This window comes from Paramisgurnus dabryanus, chromosome 17, assembly GCF_030506205.2.
Source record: "Paramisgurnus dabryanus chromosome 17, PD_genome_1.1, whole genome shotgun sequence".
Taxonomy (NCBI): Eukaryota; Metazoa; Chordata; class Actinopteri; order Cypriniformes; family Cobitidae; genus Paramisgurnus; species Paramisgurnus dabryanus.
In genome coordinates this window covers 22,940,232-22,963,498 of record NC_133353.1, presented here as the reverse complement: position 1 = coordinate 22,963,498, position 23,267 = coordinate 22,940,232, and the positions used below count along the sequence as shown (strand labels likewise).

General features: G+C 39.1%; 1 protein-coding gene across 1 annotated transcript in view; it reads left to right on the top strand.

The window, feature by feature from the left end:
- The window catches only part of tmem63c (transmembrane protein 63C), a 100,862-nt gene that overhangs the window by 22,211 nt on the left and 55,384 nt on the right, over nucleotides 1-23,267 (top strand). The gene's annotated exons all lie outside the window — the stretch shown is intronic.

The window sequence follows — 23,267 nt, the reverse complement described above, 5'->3', positions numbered from 1 at the left end:
CAGTGCAAAAAATTCGCTAGCTCTCACCTGGTCCAACAGTTGAGCAGACATATCCTCAGCCATGTCGCCAATACGTCTGCTCACCGTGTTATCAGAGAGCGGTACAGCGTCAATTTGCTTGGCAGCATCCTCACCCAGAAGCTCTTTAACAATGTCTTTGGTAGCTGGTAGTATCAAATCCTCCCCAATTGTGTGCGGTTTCTTAGCTCGCGCAATGTGAAAGGAAACCCAAAACGATGCCCTCAGTGCTCTCTTAGGGACAGGAGCTTGCCGCACAAATATCGCTGACTGCCTGGTCAAATGTTCTTCCTTTCTCTTAAAAAAGTCAATTGGTTTTTCGGCCTCTGCTGGATGCTTCTGGTTCAGGTGACGTTGAAGTTTTGATGGTTTTAAGCATTCGTTGGAGAGGATTTCGCAGCAAAGAACGCATTTGGGGCACTCGTAGGCCTGTCACGATAACAAATTTTGCTAGACGATAAATTGCCTCGGAATTTATCGCGATAGACGATAACATTGATGCTCCGGGACCATTATAATAATGCAGATACACCTTTTCAAAGATCTATAAACTTTTATTTCTAAACAATAAGTAATACTGGAACTGGAAGACATTTTAAATATCCAGAAGAAATGAACAAAATAACAGGATGATTGCGTTTTAGGTGCATATGCATGTTTGTCGTGTTGCCACTTTTAAGTGCTACGTTTTTACCACAAATGCGACATAACGGCTCGTTCAGGTTTAGTGGTTCACCTCGGTCATTAGGTTTAAATCCAAAGTACTCCCACACTGCAGCTGTAGCGTTTGGTTTTGAAACTTGGCTGTTTACACTTGGTATTAAGATGTGTTTTTGATCAGATCACAAGTGGACGAGAGAGACATATCACATTTACACCTGGTATTTAAATCCGTCTCTTTTGTCCACTTTCGACCACTTCTGTGCTGAATACTGTGAGGGGTGGTCTGTCGAGACGGTGGGTGAGTCTCTCCGCTGTCATTTGAACGCCAGCGGGAGTAATTATGAGTTTATATGGACGCAAACTAATATTATGTCCACTGCTTGTTTAGCAAGTAAACATGCTGCACAGTATTTTCTACATGTATATGTTAGAGCTTTCTCTGAATTTTCAGCGCAATTGATGAAATAAGATCGCGCAACTTTCACACGCTTGCAAAATGAAACTGCGAAGATCACCCGCTTTAGTTTATCAATGAAAGGCTAAAAATAGCACTGTTCACCTTGTGTCAGAAAAGTCAGAAAAGACGTAATACATTGTGATCCGATCGATAAAAACGCATGTTAATGACAAGTGTAAACAGCCTCTAGTAAATCCATCTTTTTCTCCAACTCTCGTCTTAACTAGTGTTTTCTCCTGCTACACTTCTCACGCGGCGCTCATCCTCCTCAGTACTCCTACTGTGATAGGCTACGCCAGGAGTCCCCCCTCCCCACACAGATCATGCGACTGACAAATGACTGACGAGGGTTCACTCCTTGTCACTCGTTGCACGGAGCGGTCATCCAGTCTCTTTGGTAGAGAGAGAGAGAGACAAGGAAAACAAACAAGCATGCAAGTGTGAATTATCGCGGCCTAAAAAAATGATCGAGCTCATTTTATTTACCGTGCGATTAATCGATTTATCGTTTATCGCGACAGGCCTAGGCACTCGTGTCCGTTCTTCTGCGTGACGGTAAATCCATACTTTATGTATGCTGCCTCATACCTACGAGTCTTACTCGGCCAGGAGTTTGTTTTCTGATTTTTTGTGCCTGACGTTTCGATAGCTGGCTCGTCAGTTTTTCTTTTTAAAAATCTATCCATTTTGATAAAGTTTTGACATTTTTTACTAACGTTAAATTAATAAATAGCTGAATAGCTGAGTTTTGGCGGTTGTTACAAGGCTACATTGACAGGTTACGTGATGGTTTACCCAGCCAATCAGAATGATTAGCATTAAAAGTTTAATGTTCAGATATCGACAAATTATTATAATGCTATTTCATAAAAATACGCATAATAATATAATTTTTTTTATTTTAAAAATACTTACTGGTATTTAATTTTTTTTGCTCTTTTCTTCCAATTTGCTGCGGCCCCCCTTGCGCCACCTGGTGGCCCCCCAGGGTGCCGCGGCCCCCACTTTGAAAACCCCTGTACTAAATAAAAACTATGCTAAAATGTGTCTTCATTTTCGTTGACCAAAACGAGACGAGACGAAACAGTAACACGCGACACGTCACGTTTGATGGCCAGCTGCGCCCGCGAATACACCGCCGCATCAAGTCTTCAAATGGAAATGAAAAGTCCAAAATGAAACCTGTGCATCGTTTTCAGGTGAGTTCACAAGCCTGTTAATATGTATAGCGTTGACTGCTGGCACCGCGAACTAAAAAGAGACTAAAATACAATTTTCATTGACTAAAACTAGACTAAAAATGTCACCAGTTTTAGTCGACTAAAACTAGACAAAAATAGTCAAGGATAATTCTGACTAAAATAAGACTAAAATGCCCAGACTTTTAGTCGACTAAAACTTGACTAGACTAAAAAGAGTATGAACTGACTAAAACTAATAAAAACTAAAATGTCAGCTTGACACAAAGACTAGACTAAAACTAAAATTAAAACAGGCCGCCAAAAACAACACTAGTAATAATACAAATATCAGGCAGACTGGAAAAACTAACATGTAACAGACGAGATCAGACGAAGACAAAGGGAGAACACAGGGCTTACATACACATGGATGATAACAAGGAACAGATGAAGATGATATTCAAACATAGAAGACAATGATTCATACATAGACAGATGTGGTCATTTAAAACAATTAATTCAGATTAAGGGAGTAACTGCACATTGAAGGGTTACTTTAGCAAACTAATTGAATACCATAAGAAGCTTTAACAAAGCACAGATTACAGCTTCATCTCCAATGTTTCAGTGATCAAAAGAAAGGACTACATTCCTGAGAAAATATAAAAAATCCTCTAATAAATTTGTATTGGAAGTTGATACATCCCGCTGCTGTACACCCAGAGCTAGAGAGACTAGGATAGGTTGAGCTACAGGTAGGTTCATGCAGGTAGTGGTTAACATTGGTTGTACGGAGCTCGTTTCTCAAAGCTTCACATCTCCACTGTAACTGGATGAAAGCATCCAACAGCTGGCATGTAAACTGGCCACGTTTTCAGCCCTTGTTCAGCATCTGTGGCAAAACTGTTGTATAAGGAGGACATCGTAAGAGATTTGTTTCTAATTTTATCTTTGGCGCAATATCATTCACTCACCCACGCACGCATACAGACAAGATTAAGGCTGCCACCTGAGGCCTTTTACACAATGCAGCAGTGACTGTTTATGAGTAGAGATAGTAACATACTTGCTGTTATATAGATATAGAATAATAGATTAGATATAAGATGAATCATTTGGGTACTTGAGGTTAGTGATTGTCTATATCACACTATTATTTGGACATTTTTAATCAGCCAATAAATACTTATATTTCTTAGTAAAAAGACAATCAGATGTAAATATAATGTCTGACAGACAGTACAATGACCAATCATTATTCACTTAAGCTGCAGAATGACAAAAAGGGACATGAAATATATCGGTTCAGTCTTATGGACTACTTTTTTGGTGTTTTGGTCGTTTTGAAATTCTATTCCACAGCACAAAAGTGGAATAAGGGGAAAGAGTAAATAATGACAAATATTTAATTTGTGTGGTTATTACTGAAGGAGTCAAATTAAGTTTCCTTGCCCTAATACTAATCGTGTCGCCTAGTCTCCGGCATCATGGTGTAGAAGCTGGTTAGAGAAATAATTGGCAATCTTTTTCTTTGACACTGGAATTTATAAAGACAAATGCACAGTGAGCTGGTTATTATTGTAAAAGTCCAGACAAGGAAACAGTCTTATATCAGCCTAGAAGCCTTTATGTGACCAGCTGACTATCCCACTTATTAAACGATCACTTATTTAAAAGAGAAAGGGCCATGGGGTAATATGAGAAATGTAAAACACTTTATATATAATACAACAAAACATTTAGCTGCAGAATTCTGATATTGACCAATCAGAATCAAGTATTCTAGAAAGCTATGTAGCAAATTGTCTTGATATTAGGTTGTCTGCTTCAGTTTGTGTGCATGCATGCATGTCATAGAAGAGAGTGATATGCCAGATTGCTGCTTAGATGTCACATTACTGCAATTATGACTCACATCCTTCAGTTAAGAATAAACCAAATCAGAACATTAACATTACACGGCTTGTAATATCTAAAGTGTGCTTAACTTTAACCGAAAAGGACAGTGGCACTTAACAATACTTTACATTATTCTTTACAGGTTCTTTACATTATTTTTTATTTCAAATCAACAAATAAGAGATAAACTGCAACATAAAGCTTGTATGGAGCACAAAATTAATGTACAGTAGATCGTATACAGTACTTTGAGTTTCCGGTTTGTGACGTCACGCTGAACAGATCGTGCATCGTAGCTCCGTCGAGTTCATCATCTAAAAGCTTTTTTTTTACCATCTTATTCCTATTTATATAATATAACTTATTAGTTTTACATAGGAATACTTTACCGTGACGATTATTGAGCAGTACTACCACGTGAAACTATTTATCACTAATAAACACCCAGTGTTGTTAGCATATAGCCCGCTAGCATCCACACGGTGGAGGCTGAAGCTAGCATTTTCCGATCTAATGGCGGATTCATCTGATATATGCTTTTCTGACCTATCCTCACCTGAGCGGGAAGCTGTGGAGGAGTTGTTTCCCGGTTTTAGCAGATCCAAGGCGAGGTACAGCGCCCACTTCACCCTGCCTTCCGACGTCCACAAGCGAGCAACAAACATGCATTCCACGCGATGCAGCTTCACGGACCGTGAACGACATGAAAGCGATCGGGAAGCTGTGAAGGAACCGCTGCCCGGCCTTCGCAGATTCGGCAAGCCAAACATCACCCTAGCCCCAGACGTTCGCAGGCGACCGAGGGGTGTCACAACCGAACACCCCACGCGATGCAGCTCCGGGGACCGCGTTCGGGTAAACGAAGACGCCATCGCCCAGCATGAAAGCGGTAAGACTCCGCTTGTTATTGTAACATGTACTACTTGCCACATGTATAGTTTAGCTTCTGCTGTTAGCATAGAGGGGTTTACATGCACTAAGTGTATTGAAGTATTAAGGTTAACTGAGAAGGTTGCTGAACTAGAATCGCGCATCCGAACGCTAGTTGAGGATAGCAAAACCGCTAATGCTACTGTCGCAAATAATCTATCGAGCGAAAAGACTAATGGCTCGGTTCCGACATCAGATGCTAATATAAATATTACAAATACTGTATCGAGCGCGCATAGTGTTTATCAAAATACACATGGCTCGGTTCCGTCATCAGAGTCAAGTCGGCGGTCAAACTGGGTGACTGTTAGGCGGCATAGTCATATAAGGCGTCCTTCTAAGACCCATAACGTAACGACAATTTCTAACAGATTCGATCCCTTAAGGAGTATACCAGCTGAAACACCTTTTAAAAGTGCCCTGGTCATTGGAGATTCTATACTCAGGAACACTAACATTGAGGCTCCAAACACCATAGTCGACTGTATACCGGGAGCCAGAACGTCTGACATTAGATCCAAACTTAAAGTGCTGGCTAATGCTAAGCGGAAGTTTTCTAAGATTGTTATTCACGCCGGCACGAATGACACTAGGCTCCGCCAGTCGGAAATCACCAAAGATAATATTAAGGAGATGTGTGAAATTGCAAAAACAATGTCAGACAATGTAATATGCTCTGGTCCCCTCCCCGCCTACCGGGGAGATGAAACACATAGTAGATTAGTGTCTCTCAATGGATGGATGTTAAAGTGGTGCCCTCAGCATAATGTAGGGTTTATAGACAATTGGAAGCATTTCTGGGGAAGACCATTTCTCCTAACCCGAGATGGCCTTCATCCGTCATCGGAAGGAAGTGCTATACTCACTAAAAATCTGATCAATAGTCTTAATTCTGATATAGTATGACTATCCAGGGCCCAGGTCAGGAAACAGACGGATCGGCTTAACCGTCCATCTGTTAGCTGCCGTGATATGTCAAGACCACTTATATCCCAGCACTTCGAGTCAATCTTACCGAAATATCAGCACATTTCAACTGTATCTGTTCCCCGAACAAATAAATACAGGGCACCGCTTGTTACATCTGGTACAAATCTGATTCAAATAAAATTAGAAAACAATACATTAACAGATGAATCTCGAATCTTAAAATTCGGCCTTCTTAACATTAGATCGCTTACCAATAAAGAACCTATTGTCAATGAAATAATTACAGACCAAAACTTAGATGTACTCTGTTTAACAGAAACCTGGCTTAAAGCAGACGACTACATTAGTTTAAATGAATCCACCCCACAAGACTATTATTATAAACACGAACCTCGATTAAAGGGGAGAGGGGGTGGTGTAGCTACAATATACAACACAATGTTTAAAGTAAACCAAAAATCTGAGCTAAAATTTAAATCATTTGAAGTAATGTTGTTAAATATGGAAATAACTGATCGTAACCACAAACAGCTTTCTTTTGCTTTAGCGACAATCTATAGACCACCGGGCCACCATGCAGATTTCCTTAATGAAATAGCAGATTTCCTATCTGAGCTTGTAGTCACTGTAGATAAAGCTCTTATTGTTGGTGATTTTAATGTCCATGTGGACAACCCAAAAGACGCATTAGGACGTGCGTTTATAGATGTTCTAAATTCTCTCAATATTAGACAAAACGTGACAGGGCCAACGCATACTCGTAATCACACATTAGACTTAATTCTGTCACTCGGACTCAATATTAATGACGTCGAAATATCACCTCAGAGTGATGCAGTTTCTGACCATTACCTTGTGTCATACACTGTACTTCTAGATAGGATCACTCAATCTACAACATGCTACCGACTAGCCAGAACAATAATTTCCACCACTAAAGATAGCTTTATTAGCACTCTTCCAGACCTGTCCCAAATGAAACATGTAGCAGATAACTGTGACGATCTAGATATTGAAATAGAAAACCTAAACAATGTCTGTTCTAACACATTGGATGCCGTTGCTCCCATTCGAAAAAAGAGATTCAAAGAAAAACCGCCAGCCCCATGGTATGACCATCACACAGCAGCCCTTAAAAAGGCAGCTAGAAAAATGGAAAGAAATTATAGAAGCACAAAGTTAGAAGTATGGCGCGCAGCATGGAAACAGAGTGTTAAACACTACAGACAGGCTATTAAAACCGCCAGATCTACATATCTTAGCAAGCTTATAAATGAGAATCATAATAACCCTCGTTTCCTCTTTAGCACAGTTGCGAAACTGACTAGAAACAAAGAACAAACAGAAACCAATAGTAAACTTCAACACAATAGTAACGACTTCATGAACTTCTTTTCTAACAAAATTTCGGCTATTAGGGAAAACATCGTAGCTACCCAGGCAGCCACCACTCTACCCATTAGTTCACTTAACACTAGACTACCATACGAACATCTTGATTCATTTAAACCTACTACAATAGATGAGCTCTCTAAACTAGTCACATCATCCAAATCATCGTCCTGTATATTAGACCCCGTTCCCACAAAACTACTTAAAGAAGTATTCCCTGTAGTGTCAACCCCGGTTCTAAATATCTTTAACTCATCGCTAGAAATAGGATACGTTCCAACAGCTTTCAAACTAGCAGTTATTAAACCGCTGATTAAAAAACCACAGCTTGACCAAGGAGAACTTAATAACTTTAGACCAATCTCAAATCTCCCTTTTCTTTCAAAAATATTAGAAAAGGTAGTGGCAAGCCAGTTACGCACATTCTTGACAAATAATAGTACATATGAAAAGTTCCAATCAGGATTCAGGCCCCACCATAGCACAGAGACAGCGTTGCTTAGAGTTACAAATGACCTCCTATTAACATCCGATCGTGGTGAAATCTCAATTCTTATATTACTAGACCTTAGTGCAGCATTTGACACAATAGACCACAGAATCCTACTCAATAGACTAGAAAACTATGTTGGTATCAGTGGTCAGGCGCTAGCCTGGTTTAGGTCATATCTAACCAATCGCTATCACTTTGTTTATGTAAATGAGGAAGAGTCATATCACTCCCTGGTTAAATACGGTGTACCGCAGGGATCAGTTTTAGGTCCTATCCTGTTCTCGTTATACATGTTACCCCTAGGAGACATTATCAGGAAACACAACATAAGTTTTCACTGCTATGCGGATGATACCCAGCTTTACATCTCCTCGCATCCCAGCGAAACACACACGTTTTCTAAGCTAAAAGACTGCATTAGCGATGTTAGTGACTGGATGGCACATAACTTTCTAAGGCTCAACTCCAATAAGACAGAGGTACTTATTATTGAACCAAATCGCTACAAACATAATATGTCAGATTACAAATTGCACATAGATGGCTGTACTGTGGTGCCATCTTCCACGCTTAGGAACTTAGGTGTGATGTTCGACAGCAACTTATCCTTTGATAGTCATATCGCCAACGTCTGCCGCACAGCATTCTTCCATCTTAGAAATATCTCAAAAATACGCCATATACTGTCTACATCTGACGCAGAGAAGCTTATTCATGCTTTTATGACCTCTAGAATAGACTATTGTAACTCGCTACTCGGGGGATGCCATTCAAATCAGGTCAACAAGCTTCAGCTAGTTCAAAACGCTTCTGCAAGGGTACTTACTCGATCTAAGAAGTATGACCACATAAGCCCAATTCTGGCATCTTTACACTGGCTACCAGTTAAATATCGCATCCAATTTAAAATATCATTAATCACCTACAAAGCTTTAAATGGCTTAGCACCCTCATATCTTAGAGAATTACTATCAGAATACAATCCATCACGCACACTACGGTCGCAAAATTCTGGCCTATTGATTATCCCTAGACTATCAAAAGTGTCTAAAAGTGGAAGATCCTTTTCCTACTTAGCCCCTAAGCTCTGGAATGATTTACCAACCGATGTCCGAGAATCAGACACAGTCGATCATTTTAAATCTAGACTTAAAACTTTTCTCTTCAACAAAGCATTCGCATAATTTGTCTAGTAAAGGTTCTTAACTCGCAATAGTTATTTTCACGGAACAAAGCACTCACGGTCATAACACAGACCAACCAAATAAATAAATAAAAACCTTTTCTACATGAACACTTAAAATGAATTGCATTAAATAGTTTGCCACCGTTTGCCACTGAACCTGCATTAACGACGACAGTGGGGCTTTCGGCCTTAGTCAAACGGTTTGGCACGTATGGTCGGGTTGCGATTTTGGTGCTTTCGTGTGTCTTGTGAATAGTATGCCATACAGACCCGTTTGCCACTGAACCTGCATTAACGACGACAGTGGGGCCTCCAGCCTTAGTCAAACGGGTTGGTATGTATGGTCGGGTTGCGTTTTTCGCGCTTTCGTGTGTCTTGAATAGTATGCCATACAGACCCGTTTGCCACTGAACCTGCATTAACGACGACAGTGGGGCCTCCAGCCTTAGTCAAACGGGTTGGCACGTATGGTCGGGTTGCGTTTTTCGCGCTTTCGTGTGTCTTGTGAATAGTATGCCATACATACCCGTTTGCCACTGAACCTGCATTAACGACGACAGTGGGGCCTCCAGCCTTAGTCAAACGGGTTGGCACGTATGGTCGGGTTGCGATTTTGGCGCTATCGTAAGTCTTATGAATAGTATGCCATACAGACCCGTTTGCCACTGAACCTGCATTAACGACGACAGTGGGGCCTCCAGCCTTAGTCAAACGGGTTGGTATGTATGGTCGGGTTGCGTTTTTCGCGCTTTCGTGTGTCTTGTGAATAGTATGCCATACAGACCCGTTTGCCACTGAACCTGCATTAACGACGACAGTGGGGCCTCCAGCCTTAGTCAAACGGGTTGGCACGTATGGTCGGGTTGCGATTTTGGCGCTATCGTAAGTCTTATAAATAGTATGCCATACAGACCCGTTTGCCACTGAACCTGCATTAACGACGACAGTGGGGCTTCTGGCCTTAGTCAAACGGGTTAACACGTATGGTCGGGTTGCGATGTTTTTTTTTTTTTTTTTTTTTTTTTTTTTTTTTTTTTTTTTTTTTTTTTGGCGTCTTCTCCTGGTCCTGTAAATGGTATACAATATAGACCCGTTTGCCACTGAACCTGCATTAACGACGACAGTGGGGCTTTAGGCCTTAGTCAAACGGGTCGTCAGGTTTCATTTTCTCTTAAAGATCGGAAGGTGACCCTTATTTACCATATATACCCTCGCATTGGGCCCCCAATTTGCTAAATCCTCAACTGTGGATAACATAATTATGCCGCAATATTTAGTCTGTCTGGAACTAAGCTGAGTTAAACCACATCACTGTGTGACACTTCAATACATATGAACGGCTGCTACGCTAATACGATTTTGTTTTTCTCTCCCTGTCTCGTCCTCGACCCGAGGACGAGACAAACAGACCCAGTCCCGGTAGATGTGAAAGTCGGCACACCTCTGATCTACTGGCTGTCCTTCAACGTTATGCCCAGCTGATACCTGACCAACGATCACCGGCAGAACCGCTTAATCTCCGCTAAATCTCCATTTCCGTTCTCCCAAGGGTTTTTCCCTCCTAGGACTTATTTTTCCTCGGATAAAAGCCCGGGGTTTTTTTTTCTCCTAGGGGGTTTTTCACCCCGGGGAGGCAGCCTTTTTGGGCTTTACCTAGCTTCCTCTTCAATACGTTGCTTTAGTAATACGTGCAATTATAATATTGAGTCATAGCCGCAGCAAATTTAACTGCTCATGCTATCATGTATTCTGTTGTGCTATCTGTCGTTTTCTGTGCTTTTCACTGCTTCTATTTATGTAAAGCTGCTTTGAAACAATTGACTTTTGTGAAAAGCGCTATATAAATAAAATTGAATTGAATTGAATTGAATATATGTAAAATAATCCAGATTTCAGTAAATTTTAGTGTAAAATGCTTGTGTTCAAATTAAAATATTCAGTAACATTTTGGATTGCAGATTTGGCAAATCTGAGTTAGTTTTACTAGGTTGAGATCTCTTCTAAAACTAATGGAGACATTTATAAGATTTCTGGCTGTCTGGCTTTTTTGTAGGAGAAATATCTGAGATGTACAGTAGGATACTTAAAGGGGGTACCTAACGCTATTTCATGCATTCTGACTTAATAAAGGGTCATGAAACCCTGCAGTTTCAGCTCCAGTCTAGCTCACTATCATTTTGAAAAATGCAACTTAAATTGGCGTGGATGCTGTGAGAAGACCAGGTAGGAGTGGGTGGGGCACCTGATATAATAGGCTAGTGTAACAAATACGATTTACGTATAGGGGTATTCCAGAAATAATTAAACTTAATATAATATTTCATTTAAACAAGAGTCAAGTAAAACTGTTATGGTTCTTAAAATAATAGTGTTTGAAGATAAGGAAAAGTCCTCAGGAAATGGTACCTCGGACAAGATCAGTCCACCTGCCTGTAGATTTCCCGAGCAAATATAGTTGATGATAAGTCTAGCCCTGACAGCATTGTGGGGAAAATCATCCAACATATTAACAGTGTGTGCATCATGGCGCACTCCCATTTTACTTTACTATACAGAACCGTATCCAAGTGCGAGCCCCCCCCCCCCCCAGCTGACCTGGCTGCATGAGTAAGGGTGTTTTCACATATAGTTCATTTTAAAAGAACCAAACTCAGTTCCCTTTAAGTGAACCAGACCTCCGGACGTGGTCTGAGTTCGGTTTAATTTTGAGTCCTTCTAGGGGGGTCTGAGATCACTTGGTTTGTTCACATATACACCCTGAACTGCTTTGAGAGTGGTTGGAGGGCTCAAACGAACTAGGTGTGAAAACACCCTAATATGCACACGCACACACACACACACACACAAAAGCTAAACTTCTTCACATTGGATAAGAACATGCTATCATAAATAATAATGAGACATCAATGCCACGTCACAGCCAAATGCACTTTGCCGGGGTTCGTACAAGTTTCTGAAAGTTTTTTTCGACTACTGCATCTTTTGCGTATGCAGTGCAGAAAGTTCAGTGGAAGTCCTTATATGGGCACTTCAACCATAATAGCGCTCGCATATTTACTATAAATAACTTAAATAAGGAAAACACACTACTTTAGAAAGATACTAAGCAAATGCATTTATAAACTATTTTGGAATGTATGTAATAAGAAATAAGAGATAAACCTAATTTTGAAACCTAAAATAAAAAAGAACTGAGTTTTCCCTTTTTGTCTGTTTCTCAAAACTTTTCCCTGGACCCAGTCTGAAAACCTCTGGTCTAGTAAACTTTTGAGATTTTTAATTAACAACCACAGGTCAGCATCTGAAAAATGAGAATGTTAGTTGTGGATGCGGTGTAGAGGAGAGATTCTTTCATCTTAGCAGGATGCTCCCTGGATATTTTCAGACTAATCCAGACAATCAGTCACAGCAAACCAAGCTGAGGGATTCCTTTCTAAAGTACAGAAGAGAAAAAATGAAGAAGTATTTAAAAAAAATTGCCTAGTTGGGATTTCCAGCATGAGGCAAAGTCAGTTTTTTTGTATTTTAAATATGATATTTTTAAAGAGCCCCAATGGTCAGATTCACAATTTTACATTTCCTTTGGTGTGTAAGTGTATATTAGTACATGTTAACGATATGCAAAGGGTACAAACCCCAAAGTAAACGAAGGCGCGAGTTATTGTTTCCAATGTAAATCTCTTTTCTTGGATTAAAACAAACACACGGATTGTAGGCAACAGTTTACTTCCTGGATAGACAGTCATTATAATAATTCCTCCTGCTTTGACTCATAGCCTGTAAGTTAACTCCTGTAAGCATTGCATTTTGAGCAAATCTTTTAAACATAGTAAGGAGCAACACATTTCCGACTGACGTCAGAGGTATTCAGGCCAATCACAACGTACACAACGTAGCTGGCCAATTGGGACACAGCACTTTTCAGATCGATGAGCTTTGTACAAAATCAGAGCATTTGAGGAAAGGAGTATATCTGGAGATACAGTACAAAAATGTACACTGTAAAAAATAAATTGTTGGCTCAATGAATAATTTTTTAGTAACTCCACAGAAATTTTAAGTTCACTCAATTTCTGTTTTCAAAGTGTTACCTGGATTGTTGTTTTTTAGTTGGCCCAAACTTGACTCAAATATAAAAAAGTATGTTTGCTCAACTAGCTTTATAGTTCATTCAACTAAAATGTTTTAATCAGTTGAATTTATTTACAAACACTTACCTGACGTGAACTTCAGGAAACGGTTGATGACTTGTGTCGTGTGAATCAGTAAGTGATTCCGGCTGTTAGGTGCGGATTGATCTCAGATGAAATGACCTGTGATCCAGATCCTTCCGAGTTAAGACATTTTAAATTCAAAACACACGCACGCACATACATATATACACACACACTAGCGTGCGCAGGGCGCGCACACACACGCACATGAAGATCATTCAACAGCGATATCAATTAAGTGCAATCCTATGATTTAAAACATACCGGTAAACCTTTTATTATTAAGTATAAGAAATTAAAATGAATTAAATCACATGTTTAAACGCCACAGAGATATCAGAGCCAGCAGTCGATTTCTGATGGGCTTGCCGAGGCGAGGCTGCGCTGGGCGGGGTGTGAGCGCTTAAGCGGCAGTGATTTTCTGGAGCTCATCTGGAGCTCTTCTCCGTCCGAAAGTGTCCAAGCTCATTTTTAAATAGACCTATCTTTATAAATTGACTGCATATTTAAACTTAAAGCACACACATTTACGCCTGAATAACTTTTAAAATGACATTTTGTGACCAAATAACAGTAATATTATGAGAATTTTGTTGTCAGGAAACATAGCTGTCATAAGTCCACATATCGACCAGATTTGTCTTAATTAGTTCAGTCAACACTAGCCATTCTGAATGTTGACTGAATTTGAAAATAACCATTCATTTAATGTTTTAAACACAGATTTATCTAGACTTAAAATAATATGTCTACTCAACTAAGCCCAAACAAGAAAATTGGTTTAACTTATATTTTTGCCCGTCCAACATTTCATTAATTGGATTCTTTACAGTGTACGGTATGTGAAAAATTATGTGTTTTTTAACTATAAACCACGCAAACACATATACCAAATACACAAAAAAAATTGTTTTCTAGCAATGAAATAGGTGCACTTTAAAGGAAAACAGTAAAACACCACTGTTTTTCAATATTTTACTGTGTTCTTACCTCAACTTGAATTAATACATATACCTATCTTTTTTTCAATGCGTGCACTTTTAATCTTTGTACAGCTCTTCTTGAATGTGTTAGCATTTAGCCCATTCAGTCCTTTGGCTCCTAACAAAAGTTTTATTTTGTGCCATCATACAGTCTTTAAATTGGGAAAACATGGAAGTGTTTGGTGGCTTCTAAATACATCCTTGTTTGGAGCCATAGGAATGAATGGAGCTAAGCTAAATGCTAACAAATTCACGAGGCGCTGTACAAAGATCAAAAGTGCAAGCATTGAAAAAAGATAGGTATGTATTAAATTGTCTAAGTTGAGGTAAGAACATTGTAAAATATTGAAAAACTTACGTGTTTTCCTTTAAGGTTAAAACATTTTTGCCTATCCCAGATTAAAATGCAGAGTTAACTACAATTGTGAAAGCATTGACAACTCAAGCTCTGTCGGGGCTTTTTGTATAATCAAACAATGGCTACTGTACATGAGTGAGTATTCTGGAAACCTACAGTGTATTTCAACCATTAATTTTGCAATTATGTTTGATCCCAGTAGTGGCACAGAAATTACATGTTTTACACACTTGTAGATATTGAAACCCTACATTAACTGCCTTGGATAAATTTTGTTCAGTTTCCTTTTTGCTGGTTAAAACCTGCAGAAACAGCCTGAATCCTTTTTATGTTCTAGGCTTCTAAAATGCATCAATTCAAAAAGATTGTGACACTGTCAAGACACATTTGTATTCAAGAGCCTTAAAGGCGGGGTGCATGATTTTTTAAAAACACTTTGAAAATAAGGGAGTCGGACCAAAACACACTTGTAGCCAATCAGCAGTAAGGGGCGTGTCTACTAACCAACATCGTTGCCTGGGTTGTGTATGTGTGGGGCGGGTCTATCAAATGAAGGTCTAGATTCTATTGGGGTAGGGGCAGGTTTGTTTAGGTGATTTCAAATGTCAACATTGGCTTTCAGAGATCATAAACACCGCCTTTAAGGAAATAACGGCTCATTTAGAGAAAACAGAAATGTAACCTTTATTTTGCATGACATTTTCAATCAGGTGTAGAAGTACAATCCAACAACAAGTACTGAGAGACTAAAATTGCATTTACAGTAAACACTCATTTCTGGTGGCGCAACCAGACAGAGAAATACAAGCTGATATTAATATTTATATATGGTAATTGTTTGACATTGCTTAGTTGCATAGCAGACATTTATTTTAACTCCTTTGATGTAACAGCTTTTGTCAATTGAGGCGATTAGAGTTCACAGTGTTATTTATGTCTTGCTTTGTTGCTGTCTCAGGTCTTTCTCAAACATACTCCAGATTATATGCTTACCCAAGCAGGAAATGGGTTCTCAAATGACAAATGGTTTTACTATGAGAACAACACTGTAGTTGATTTGTGGTTCAAAAGTCAGGGAAATGTAATATCGAATTCCAGGCTCCCAGGCCTCATATATCAAGCAAAAAAACTTAATATAACATAATTCAATTTCTTGTGGCGGATCACATATCATTGTGGCACTGGTTCATTAATATGTGTAAGGGTTCTCTCAACAAAGTTTTCTGCTGAAGGACTAAGGATCAGAACTTTGTGCATCATTGTTGAAATGTAAATAAATAAATAAATTGCATTTACATTGCACTTCTGTAATGTATTTATGAGATCAACAGTAGGATTGTATGACAGTAAATTATTGTTTACTCTCAATGCTTACTACCACAGGCACCAGACTTGTTTATTCTTTAGCTCATTCGTCTTAAATAAACAACAAGTTTACTGTAACATTAATTTTCATAAAACGCTGTATTATGATTATACAGTATGGGTAAGCAGACCACATACTAACACATGGTTTATCGTAATACAGACCTTTTATGTACGTTATATTTTTAAAATTATTAAACACATCTCAACTCAGCTCATCAGCTTGTTAGTGTGCTAAAGAGCACCTATTATATCAGGGGTGTCAAACATGCGGCCCGCAAACGTGTCCAATCCAGCCCGCATGATGATTTATACAGTTTTATTAAATATTAAATACATATTTTAAAAACCCTTTAAGGCGGGTGTCTAGTTCGTTTTTAATATGAGAGACTTGCGGAAAGCAGCAAAACGCGGAACATAGAGTAAACACGGTGCCCAAAAATCTTGCCGTTTTATTGTTACCGCTCCGCTAAAGATCCACCGATTCTAGTAATCCACTTCGTGTTTTCCCGCCCGCTCCGCAGCATCTCTGTGTCCACTCTCTGCCTGGAGAGCGAAGACAACAGTTTCCGAAGTTCGTTGCATTAACAGGTAGATTCATTACATTATATCAGTTGTTAAACCGCAGAATTTGTAAGTATGTTTATGTATTTCTTCCGGTAATGATTTGCTGTCAGTGTTCTAAAAGTGCTAACAACTTAGCAAGCAAACAACAAAATATCCACATTCTTATTAACGTTACAATGCTTGTCTAATCGATTTAATGTTCCCGATCAGATCTAAGTTAATATAAACACTAAATTTGCTGTTGTTGGCACACTTTGTAGACAAAAAATACAAAAAACACCAATGCCTTCACAAAATAACGACAGAGAACGGAAAGAGAGGCTGCTAAAGGCAGTTCAACATTGCAAACATGGATTCAAAGCTCCATCAAGCCAGCAGGTAAATCATATTGAATATTTAGCAGATTGTCACACTTTAATTCTTATTATATTTCCCATTATAATCACTTGTCTAAGTTGATGCTAGTAATATAACACATAATATTTATAATACTTTATTAAAACCATAATAATAGTACCACCACCCATAGTGCCATTTTTGGTTTGGGCCACTGCCCCATCTAGCATTTTCTAAATGACTGTTCTCATTACAAATATATTCCAAAGAAAAGTGAATGGTTTATAAATAATTTTGGCATTAAGGCAAAAGAAGTTAAATTAAAGCTTTTCAACCTATAAGGCCAGTGGGTTTTGTTCAGATGTAAATTTGTGTGTATACAGTATGAGTGTGACCTTATGAAATGTAGTTTTCACAGAGCTGTGTGTTTCTCTGGTTTTCTTGCTAAACAAACTTATTAATTGGTTTGTTTAGTTAATTTTAACACAATTATCAGCACACTAAGGTTTAAAAAAATTATCCGGCCCGCACTTCATGGCGTTATTTACCATCCGGCCCTCAGCCTAAAATGAGTTTGACACCCCTGTATTATCTGATTTACAATTTTACATTTCCTTTGGTGTGTAAGTGTGTGTTAGTACATGTTAATGATATCCAAAAGTACAAATCCCATAGTAAACAATGATGCGAGTTACTGTCTCCAAGTTAAATTGGACAACAACAATCACACTGATTGGCAACAGTTTACTTCCTTTGCCTGTGGACCTGGACACGACGGCCAATATCATAATTCTTCCTGCTTCTGACTTACAGTCTGTAAGTAGTCTGTGTTTTAATATTTAAACACAAGTTTTGTGCAGTGCAGAGTAGCGCTTGTTTGTTGTTTTTAAGATCACAAAATGCAGACATGGTTTTATTGCGTATCCTTACCCAGGGGCGCAATGAACAGTTTCAAGGGGGGTATGCGAGACAGAATTTTGGGCCCCTTTCTTTAGATGATTGTTTGATTTTCATACTATAATGTGTAGCTATAGAAAATTACTCAATTGAGTGCGTTTATTTAATTTTACAAGTCGCATTTGCACCTAAAAATAAATAGATGAAGCAAAAAAAAAAAAGATTTAGGCTATTCGAAAAATGAATACCATTTTAATCTGGAATTGCAGAAAACATTTACATGACTGATTTTAAAGAGATCACAAAAAGAAGAATAATGCATGGAGATGCATTTCTGAATCTATGGAAATCTATGGAAGGCGCTTTGAAAGTCACGGCAGTCAAGTTTTCTGTGCGGTTTTAGAAGCTAAATGTGTACATTTATGTTTAGCCTATAATAGTTCATTCTTCAGAGTTCAATTTAATTCATATTGATGATCTTTATAGTCCATTTAGTCCATTTAAAAATGTTCTTACAAACCGAATGTGTTCATCAGAAAACACCACTTATATTCTCTTTATGTCGTTGTTCTCTGTGCGTGTGGTATGTGTTTCCCTCAACCCCCACACTCGTCCTCCGCTCATGACAAAAAGCGTGGTCAGCAAAAGTTTTAAAAATTAATATGACGTAGATTTTTTTTTAAAGTGTGTGCCTCGCCCACGCACGCCCTTAGCCAGTGACACAGAAATTGCAAAAAGCACAATCGGCTAAAGTTTTAAATATGACGTTGATTTTCAGTCAAAAGCATGCCGCAATCATCAAATGTGCTGCTGATGGGCATTTAATTTCTGTGCACTGAAGGCTGTTTTTTGAAAAGCGATAAAAGTGATATAATCCATAATATGATTTTGCACATCCAACAACAACTATATTATTACAAAAATAATACTGCATGTTTTGGCATTTGATAGCATATTGCAGTAGTTTATATATACGTAATGATGCACGGTGTTCTTTTTAATGTTCTTTTTCTTTAATATTCACAACATTTATCAACAAAACATTCATTAAAATTAAGAGACTAATTATATTAAACGAAATTTATTTTAAGCAAACATTTGAAGCAAACAAAACTTAAATTAAACTCGAAAATTATGTCTTATAATTCACTCTATTTTTACCGTCATATTAGCCTTCAATCCATTACAACGCCCAATATATAGCGTTTAAAATTACAGTCTTAATAATCGAATTAAATTGAAACAAAACAGTAAAAACATTACAACAATATTTAAACAAAACTGTCAGGATTTGCACTCGGACGAGAGAAGAAACAGGAGAATGGATCCATTTGCAGTTGAATTTAATGAACAAAACTCAGGTCTGTTACAAAAACAAACACGACATCACACGGGGCAAACCACGACATATACACAATGAACCGTGACAAACAAGTGAACAGAAAGTGAATATATACATAGCAATGACCAATGGTGAGACAGGAACAATAATTAACTAATGCAAGACACATGTGAACAATAAAGGTTGTAATCAATGAGTCCAGGGCAACAGATGACGGAGGTGGAATCACAAACAATACAAAACAGCAGGGCATAGGACAATACAAGAACCAAATAAAGAAACAATAAACAAAACAAGAAACCCACAGACAAAACCCCAACAGTAGCCCCCCCTTTAAGGACGGCTACCAGACGGACCTAGGAAAAAACTAGAAAAAACAATAGTCCAGGTGGGAGGTGGAGCGGAGGCGGAATGGGGGAGGGATGGAGGGCCAAAAACAACAATGGCAGCATCCACAACCGTGACCAGGGCGGCGCAGGCAGGGCAGGGCGCCAGGGCGGCGCAGGCAGGGCAGGGCGCCAGGGCGGCGCAGGCAGGGCAGGGCGCCAGGGCGGCGCAGGCAGGGCAGGGCGCCAGGGCGGCGCAGGCAGGGCAGGGCGCCAGGGCGGCGCCGAGGACCACAGCAGACCAGGTAGCAACGAAACCCAAGGTGGAGCCGATGAAAACGGCACTCTGGACCTGTAAATCATGACAGAAAGGCGAGAGACTGGCAAAACCAGGAAAAGAGAACATAAGGCAGAGAGTTCACAATCTGTCATCTTAGGCAGTTCACTGGGCAGCACACTAGGCAGTTCACTGGGCAGGACACTAGGCAGTTCACTGGGCAGCACACTAGGCAGTTCACTGGGCAGCACACTAGGCAGTTCACTGGGCAGCACACTAGGCAGTTCACTGGGCAGCACACTTAGTTCAGGAACAGTCATCTTGGGTGTGGGAGCCATTTCGATCTTAGGTGCAGGTGTAAATAGGGCACCTTTAACAATGGGTGTAATGGAGAAAATGGCTTTCTGAAAAACCGGGGCAGGAATGACTGTAGGAAACTCAAAAACCGACGTAGACAATATAACAGCCGTCTTAGGGACAGAGAAAGACGTGATGGTGGCCATCTTGACAGCGGAGACCGGCGAAAGCACAGAAAGGACAGAGCTGGGGAGAGCGGCATCTACACTGGTAACAGGCTGCTCGGGCATGGTCCTTCTCCTCCGTCGATTGCGCGCGGATTTCGCGCCCCCCGGTTCGAGAGACTCAGTCGCTTCCAGTTCAGGCGTGGAGTTTCCCCGAGAGAAAGGCGTACGTCGGATGACCAGTTTGGAACCCCTCCATGGGCTCTCGGCAGCGAGGGGTGTGGAAACGGCATCAGCTGTAGACCCATACCAGAGGGGGTCGTACCACATGGTGTCCGAAGTGCCGACGAGTCGCTCAATCCTGGGCGCTACCAGCCTCCTTCCTCCTCCCCATTTCTTCTGTGAAACGGGAGGACCAAAACAATAAGTCCCTCTCGCGGGGCTCGCGAATGTTCCACAAACTGCTGGATCCTTTTTTTGCACGGTTCATTCTGTCAGGATTTGCACTCGGACGAGAGAAGAAACAGGAGAATGGATCCATTTGCAGTTGAATTTAATGAACAAAACTCAGGTCTGTTACAAAAACAAACACGACATCACACGGGGAAAACCACGACATATACACAATGAACCGTGACAAACAAGTGAATAGAAAGTGAATATATACATAGCAATGACCAATGGTGAGACAGGAACAATAATTAACTAATGCAAGACACATGTGAACAATAAAGGTTGTAATCAATGAGTCCAGGGCAACAGATGACGGAGGTGGAATCACAAACAATACAAAACAGCAGGGCATAGGACAATACAAGAACCAAATAAAGAAACAATAAACAAAACAAGAAACCCACAGACAAAACCCCAACAAAAACAATACTTAAACATAAATACAGATGTGGCCTTTAAAAACGCGCGTTTTCTCCCGCGGCATTCGCCAAATCGTCTCGCGGAGTCACGCAGAATTCTGCAAGTGTTTTCGGGGGGGCTACTTTCCCTTTTCCCTTAATGTGTTTCGCTTCACAGAAAATCCACCAGGTGGCGCATAAAAAACTACATTTTTATATGCGTTGTCATTGCGGTTGTTTCCAGAAGTTAATAAGGGCATTGCTGAATATTTAATATTTCTATTAAAACAGCAAAGTGACGTCAACCCCTTCTTGCCAGCATAACAGCGCATACATATATTAAGATGACTGTACGTGCAATGGGCATTTATACTAAGTGCAACAAAGAATTTAGTGTGAGCCTAATACCCTTAACTCTATTTACAATGAATATCTTAATTATTTGTGTTGTCGAATTTTGACACCGTTTCATTGTTTGTTTATAATATTAATAATTATGTCCGTTTTTCTAAAAGTATTAATATTTTAAAGAGATTCATGTGGTATAAAAATACATGTTTTAAAGTTAAAAATGTTGTAAAAATATATTAGTATTATTGTTCTTAATATATTAAGAACAATAATATGACACATGTATATTGCGCTAAAATGCTATACATATGGAAAGAGGAATTCTTCTCAACCACCACCAATAAAGTTAAAAAAATATTCTTTAGAAAAATAGCGTTTAAACCCACGCAGAGCGAACAAGAAAACATGGGCCTATGCTTACATACTGTACAGTGGGCATATGATATCTTTATTTAGTTTTACATATTTAAAACTTTAATAATACCTTTCTTGCGCATATAGGCAGTCAGTGTTATGATTTTTTTTAATCCTTTCAGCCGTTATTCATAACAATAAACAGATTTCCTTATTGAAAGAAAAACGTAGAAAATGTTATTATGGGTATAGTTGATGCAAATAAAGTGTGCAGTATACAAAAAATGCAAACAAATAATTTCTAAAAGTGGCAAGATTTTAAAAAGATAAAGGTGGTATAAAGAAAGACATGAGAAAAGTAGAGGTATGCAAAAGAGCACAGTTTAGTTATTGTTAATTAAAGCGGTTTTATACACCTTTGTTTGAATTGACAAGCATTTTATTCGCCACTTTCAACACATTTTGTGATTCATTTACTGATTTATTACAGAAAATTGTTGTCAGAAGCAAAGCTATTGTACAAAGCATCTTTATATGTATGTTTTAAAGTTAAAAATGTTGTAAAAAATATATTAGTATTCTTTAATTTAAGAATAACAATATGATACATTTATATTGCGCTAAAATGCAATATACATTATTCTGCAAGCAATATAAATTATTCTCAACCACCACCAATAAAGTGTAAACATTATTCTTTAGAAAAAAAACGGCGTTTAAACCCGTGTTGCGTGGAGCGAACAAGAAAACATATGCTTACATGCTTATTTGGCATATGATATCTTTTTTATTTAGTTTTACAGTTTTAAAAGTGGCAAAAAAGTTCTTAAAATCTAATGAATACTGGTTTTGTAAAATGTATATAACTGCAGATGCGTGCGTGGGATCCGGGCAGGTATCATCTTCCTCCAGACCTTGACGCGTGGTCGCGGGAAGGCGAGAAATATATTTTTTTTTAGGTTAAAATATTTTGCACAATTGATATATTACTTATGAATATTTTAGGAAATTATTTTTGACACACGTAGGTTATTACGTGTATTTTGGATTTTAATTTCATTACTGTGCCTATCCGTGGCCTCATCCGAGCGCACTTTCTCCGCCTTGCATCTTTTGAAGACATTGGTATGCAGCACCATGACCCAGAAAAGACTCACACACCTTTCCCTGATGCATGCCCACACAGAAATACTGAACTCCCTGGATATTAGTCCTCTAGCTCATGAGAGACTTTGGAATCTCTATTATACAACCGGCGCAATTCGCGAGGCGAGTTTTTTCTGTTCGAGTAAAGAGCGCGTTGATAATATGCGTATTAACGGAATGACAACGCGGGTTTGTTTATTACATGGATGCGCAGCAGCACAAAAACGCTTTTTAATATGAAAAATTAAAGGATTAAAATGTAACAGATTATTATTGAGTCTCTTGGACAT